The sequence below is a fragment of the Erpetoichthys calabaricus genome, chromosome 5 (assembly GCF_900747795.2).
Source record: "Erpetoichthys calabaricus chromosome 5, fErpCal1.3, whole genome shotgun sequence".
NCBI lineage: Eukaryota > Metazoa > Chordata > Cladistia > Polypteriformes > Polypteridae > Erpetoichthys > Erpetoichthys calabaricus.
Window position 1 is genome coordinate 10,797,433 of NC_041398.2, and position 6,812 is coordinate 10,804,244.

Below are 6,812 nucleotides of genomic sequence, written 5' to 3' on the forward strand. Positions count from 1 at the left end.
GAATATGAGGAGGGGTTCGTGAATCCCAGCTCACAGCTACGTCAGCCGTACGGCGGTGCCACGCAGGAGACCACTGAGTCACTAAGCTGGCTGCTGTAAAGAACCATCAGGACGTGTTTGACTGCACCGAATGTGGTAAGCGATTCTCACGGAAGGACAATCTGAACGTTCATCAGAGAATCCATCCTGACGAGAAGCTCTACTGCGGGAAAACGTACGCGCATAAAGTCACCCAGTGTCACCAGCGGATTCACACGGGCGAGAAGCCCTACTGCTGTCAGGACTGTGGGAAACGCTTCAGGGTGATGGGGAGCCTCCTGGAACATCAGCAGATTCACACGGACGAGAAGCCCTACTGCTGTCAGGACTGTGGGAACCGCTTCAGGGTGATGGGGAGCCTCCTGGAACATCAGCGGATTCACACGGGCCCGAAGCGTTTCATAGAAAACAGCAAACTCCAGCAGCACCAGAGAACGCACACGGGGGTCGAGCCCCACGGCTGCAGCCGACAAAATGTTCAGGGAGAACAGCAAACTGCAGAAGCCCCACCGCTGCGGCAAGACGCTCACAAGAGTTACTTTCGGCAGCACCGGAGGATCCACACCGGAGAGAGACCGCACTGCTGTGCCGCGTGTGGGAAAACATTCACGTGTAAAAACACCTGCGGCGCCATCGCGAAGTTCACACGAGTGTCGACTGCGGGAGGAGGTTCAGACAAAGCGGCGCCTGTCAGCAACACAGGAGACTTCACGGAGAGCTCAGGTGGCGCACAAAGCGTCTGACGCTTCGGGAATATTAAGAATTGAAAGAAAATGGGACGCCATTCAACGGACTCAGGTCGCCGGTGAGGGTGTTTATCTGTCTGAGCCGTAAATGGAGCATCGCTGGGGAAAAAAGGGGAGCCAGAGATGGGGATGGTGGCCTCGTACAAGTACGGAAATCGTACAAGTGACAACATCCACTAGCATTCAGAAATGTTCATGCGTTTGATGGTTTTTATTATCGACAAAGACATTGCGTGTATCACATAAGACCCTCACCACTCGAAACGGCCGCTTTACTGTCTCGTTTATTATTCACATTGGCCCAGTCTTCAGCAGCCATTCCTCGATCGTACGAATCGTCAGCTGTTTTGGCTCATCCATGTTAAGCCGCTAAGTGGTTAATAGAGAAAGCCTTCGCCATTGTGTTAGCCCAGCAATTCTGTTCAATAAAGCAAATCGAAGGTCTTTCCCTTGGTTTACCGGTGTTCCTGAAGTTCAACTCAGGCCGAAACAAAAAGGCTTTTTGTCTTAAGAAACACGTCACGCAATCGTTATCTTGTGAAATGACGACCGTTTCATGGGACAGATTGTGAAAGGACAGACTTCAAACTGGGACTGGGCGGGCTAAATGAAGAAGATGAAGAAGAAAAAAGCCGAGATGGCCGACTGCATGGCAAGTGTTACCTTTCCTGCCTGTCTCCGGACCATGGTCGGGGTGACGCAGGGGAGCTTCTCCTTCGTAGTGTTCAGTGGTGTGAAGCTCCAGGACCAGAGCCACGTGCTCTGGGGGTAAAACCCTGTCCCTGAGTTCCCTTGTCCTAATTTTCAGCAAGGACCGACACAGAAGGCTTGAAGGCTCCAAAGTTAACTTTATTGAAAATTCTTATTAGGTGCTTGTTTTCAAGTTAACAGAGACCAACACCAAGAGAGAGACCCGCTACAAACCAACATAACACACACACCAAAACAACTTCCTCCTTTTTACAATCTATATTCAAAACTCCACCCCTCAACACCAACAACTCCACCCACATCCCACATTCAGTATGATCAGGATGTCAGGCTGTGATTTTAAACTCTGATCCCAACATTACTCCCACTGCTGGATGGTGACTAACAGCACCATTCCAGCACTAAGAAAAAAAAAAACATAACCTAAGTAACATATATATGTAACATATATATATATATATATATATTGCATAACTTTCCTCTCTCTGTAACAGAGTACATTTCAACATATGAATATAAGAAAAATAACAAGAACAAGTTTTCACAGAACAGTTGTCAATTTAGTTCAATGGGCCACCCATTCACCAAGTTTGTTTGGTGGTCTCCTTATTCTTCTGGGTCTCGCGGTGGGTAGTGGGTTTAAAGGAGAGTTGAAGATACTCTCTTCCATGCTTTGCAGCTCCGCACTACCCCCACTAGTAGGGTGCCTGTCTTCATTTGTGTAACCGAAGGTGGAGTTCAGAGGAGGCTGATTTGGAATTAATGAGCTCCAAGTCTTGTCATTTTCAAGGTCCACGTCCCTCTCATCTCCTCCTTCCAGGGTAGGATTCTTAAACAGCGCTGATAAATCAACATCTTGTTCAGCAAGGTCTGTATCAAGGTTAGGTGGTAGTATTTCAGCGGGCTTCCATGTTTCCGCACTTTGAAAGACCCAGCCATTATCTAATGGGGTGCGGGGGTGGTACGGTTTCAATTTGTCATGATGTACTACCTTCCACTTTGTCTTTGGGCCTTTCTGGATGCGATACACCAGATCATCTAAATGACCGAGAACAAAATATGGTCCTTCATAAGATGGCAAGAACTTCCGCATTTTATTCTTTACTCTTCGGGTTCCCTTCACCAAATGCCAGACAGCATCCCCAATCTAGTACTGAACCTTACAGATGTTCTTATCATATTGTTTCTTAGCACGAACTACAGACTGTCCTAGGGCATCCCTTACAATCTGATGTGCAAGCTCCAATCTTTCTCGGAACTGAATCACATGTTGTGGAAGGGTTTGATTGTGATCATAGTTTAGGGGCAAGCCAGCAACAATGTCAATAGGTTCCGTTACTTGTCGTCCAAGTAGCATCATATTTGGTGTAAAACCAATCGAACTGTGTTTTGTGGCTCGGTAAGCCATTACGACGTATGGGGTCATGAGGTCCCAGTCTCAGTGGCAACACTCAGCTGTTGTAGCAAGAATTTTCTGCAAAGTAGCATTAAATCGTTCTACTTGGCCATCTGATTGGGGTCGGAATGGAGTAGTATGTGTCTTCTCAATTCCTAACAACCCACACATCCGTTGGTATACTTCAGATTCAAAATTGGAACCCTGGTCACTGTGTAGACTGTATGGCACTCCATAACGGCACACCCATTCTGCAGTAAATACTTCAGCAACTGTAGTAGCTTGATCATTTGGTAGGGAGTAAGCTTCAACTCACTTAGTAAAATAATCCTGTACTACCAGAATATAACGATTATACCTTGCAGTCTCATTCAGGGGGCCCATCAAATCAAGGGCAACTCTTTTCATGGGTGCTCCATCCCGAACAGATCCCATAGGTGCTTGAGGCCGCTTTGAAGGTCGTGACTTAGCCGCACAGTTGGTACATGTGCGACACCAGAGTGCTACGTCTTCCCGCATTTGGTACCAATAATATCTGGTCTGCAAACGTGCTAAAGTTCATTCCACTCCAAAGTGACCCCCAACTGGGCCATCGTGCATTTGCTTCAGCACCTCTGTACGAAGCTCATGGGGCAAAACAATCTGGGGATAAAACTCAGTGCCTTCAGTGCAGTAAAAACGTATCAGTAGGATGCCTTCCCGGATATACAACCTTTTCCACTGGCTCCAGTATGTTTTGGTGGCTGGGCTGTGCTGCAAAACCTCCGCCCATGTAGGACGTCCTCTTCCCTTGTCAATCCACTTCCACACCGGGGCAATGTCAGGGTCTGCCATTTGAGCAGCATGTAGTTGTTCAATTGTCCAACCATAGAACAAAACTGGCTTGTTGGCTTCCAGAAGATGAATCTTCTCCACACCCTTTTGAGACAAATTAATATTTTTGTTCTCACCTTGCTCATCATCATCATCGATTTCTCTCACCAGAGACTCGGAAGTGACAGGTAATTCTACCCCCACTGGCGGAAGCTCCGGGTTTATAGTCCCAGGGTTTTCTTTTCCTAGGTCGTCATTCAAATTGCACTGGACAGCTTGATGAAGGCAATTTCTTACAGATGAAGGTTCTGGTATCTTACAGGTGCAGGTAATACGGCAGGGTCTTCTTGATAAGACATCAGCATTGGAGTGTTGGCGTCCAGGCCGATGGACCACACGGAAATCATATTCAGCAAGTTTCTCAAGCCATCTTGCCAACTGGCCCTCAGGATCCTTCGGTTGTATAAGCCAATGCAGGCTGCTATGATCAGAACGGACTATGAAGGATCTTCCTAGCAGGTACTGGCGTAAAATAAGAGGTAAACTCCACAACAGCTAACAGCTCCCTTTTCGTGGTGCAATAATTCTGTTCTGTTGATGACAGCCTTCTGCTCCCATATGCTAACACCCTTTCTTCCCCGTTCTGCATTTGGGAAAGAATGGCCCCAATTCCACAAGCACTAGCATCTGTGTCAAGAATAAGATCACCATCATCAAGGGGATATCCTAGAACGGGAGCGGTAGTAAGTAGTCTCTTTAGATTCTCAAATGCCTCCTGACATTCCTCAGTCCAATGAAAATGGGCATACTTCTTGATGAGTTCATGTAGTGGATGAGCTATGGTGGCAAAGTCATTCACAAAGCGGCGGCAATATGAAGCCAAGCCAACAAATTGGCGGACCTCTGAGACGTTGGTAGGTCGGGGCCATTCTTGAACTTTTAGAATTTTCCGGGGGTCTGTGGTAATGCCGTGCTCTGAAACAATGTGCCCAAGGTAAGCCACCTGTCTGCGGAACAAACAGCACTTTGCTGGTTTCAGCTTTAAATTGGCTTGCCGTAGTCTGTCAAACACCTGTCCCAGTCGCCCAAGCATTTCCATAACATCTTTCCCCAACACAATAATATCGTCCAGATATACCAGACAGGTCTCCCACTGCATGCCAGCCAGAACACGATCCATTAGTCTCTGAAATGTCGCAGGGGCATTGCACAGACCAAATGGCATGACATTCCATTCGAAGAGCCCTTTTCTGCTGCAGAAAGCTGCTGCCTTGTGTGCCCTGGGCGTCAACTCTACCTGCCAATACCCCACGGCCAAATCCAAGGTGCTAAACCATTTGGCTGTGGACAGTGTATCTAGGGTATCTTGGATGCGGGGCAATGGGTATGCATCTTTAACTGTACGCTCAATCAGAGCTCTGTAATCCACACAGAGGTGGTATGTCTGGTCCTTTTTACGGACCATAACTATTGGCGAGGCCCAACTACTATTGCTATATTGAGCGAGTCCATAGTCCTAGCTTTGTTGTATTTGTTGGTCTGCATTGAGTTGCTTATCCTGTGCCATACGACGTGGCGGTTGTTTCACAGGATTACTAGGCATTGTCTGAATGTCATGTTGCACAAGGCTGGTACGCCCCAAATCATCCGGACCTGTTGAAAAGATGTTGCTATACCGTTGTAGAAGCTGAGCTAGACCATGTCTTTCCTCTGCATTTAGCTCAGCAGAACTCTCTACGTACAGTGTCTGTAAGTGTTTAGGGATGGTGGAGCTGATAGAGCAGTTTGATTGTGGTGCAACTAGAAAAGAACTGTGCTGTATAACATCAGCTGCCTGAAGAAACCCTGCAATGGCTCCCTTCTTTACTGTAACAGCTGCTGGTCCAGGATTATATATCCTAATAGGAATGTGGGTCGACTGGCGGGTCTCAACTACAACTCTAGCTACTAGCACTTTGTATTTTTCTATGAATCCTTTAGTGGGGCTTAACACTACATTTCCTTTAGTGGATTCTCGTAAATTGGCTTTTCCTGGCACAATATATTCTCATCCAGGCTCTAGTACAACAGAGTACGCTATCCAGACAGCATGGAGCTTAGATGGTTGTTGGGGGTTAAAATAAGGCACCTGCTCACCAAACAACACAATGTTTCGGCTACCAAAGTCCAGGCGTGCCTTGGACAGTTCTAGAAAGGGATAACCCAAGATGGCTTCAGTTTCTGTGGCTATGTCAGCCACAAGAAAATCTACGTCCACAGTCCTGGTACCAATTTGAACAGGCAAATCAACTTCCCCAAGTAGAGTAATATTTCTATGACTGATGCCCTGTAGTGATTGCACTACTGAATCTTTCAGTATGGGTTTAACATCAGCATTGAGAGCTTCAAAATAATACAAGGGTAGTACATTCCTTTGAGCCCCACTGTCTAACAGTGCATGAACCTCTTTATCGTAAATTAGTAATTGAATACACATTTCAGAACCTTGACCTTTCAGACTGCAAACACTTGGAGTCCTGATCTCTTCATTAGAACCAGTAGAAACAGATGTCTCCAACATCACCCTCGGTTCTAGTACTGCCCTAGGAGATGGACAGTTTCTTTTCATATGTCCAATGCCGGCAGGAATAATCCCGGATGAGCCCCCAGTGTTACCTTTCCTACCTGTCTCCGGACCGTGGTCGGGGTGACGCAGGGGAGCTTCTCTTTCATCGTGTTCAGTGGTGTGAAGCTCCAGGGCCAGAGCCACGTGCTCTGGGGGTAAAACCCTGTCCCTGAGTTCCCTTGTGCTAATTTTCAGCAAGGAGCAACACAGAAGGCTTGAAGGCTCCAAAGTTAACTTCATTGAAAATTCTTATTAGGTGCTTGTTTTCAAGTTAACAGAGACCAACACCAAGAGAGAGACCCGCTACAAGCCAACATAACACACACAGCAAAACAAATTCCTCCTTTTTACAATCTATATTCAAAACTCCACCCCTCAAACACCAACAACTCCACCCACATCCCACATTCAGTATGATCAGGATGTGATTTTAAGCTCAGATCCCAACAACTGGGAAGCGAACCCACAATCTTCCACAGTCTCCTTACTGCAAAGCAGCAGC

At 46.9% G+C, this 6,812-nt stretch overlaps 1 pseudogene; it reads right to left on the reverse strand.

Annotated features, from left to right (window-relative positions):
* Positions 1 to 2,643: 2,643 nt before the first annotated feature.
* Positions 2,644 to 6,417, reverse strand: LOC127527813 (uncharacterized; annotated as a pseudogene).
* Between the last annotated feature and the right edge of the window lie 395 nt (positions 6,418 to 6,812).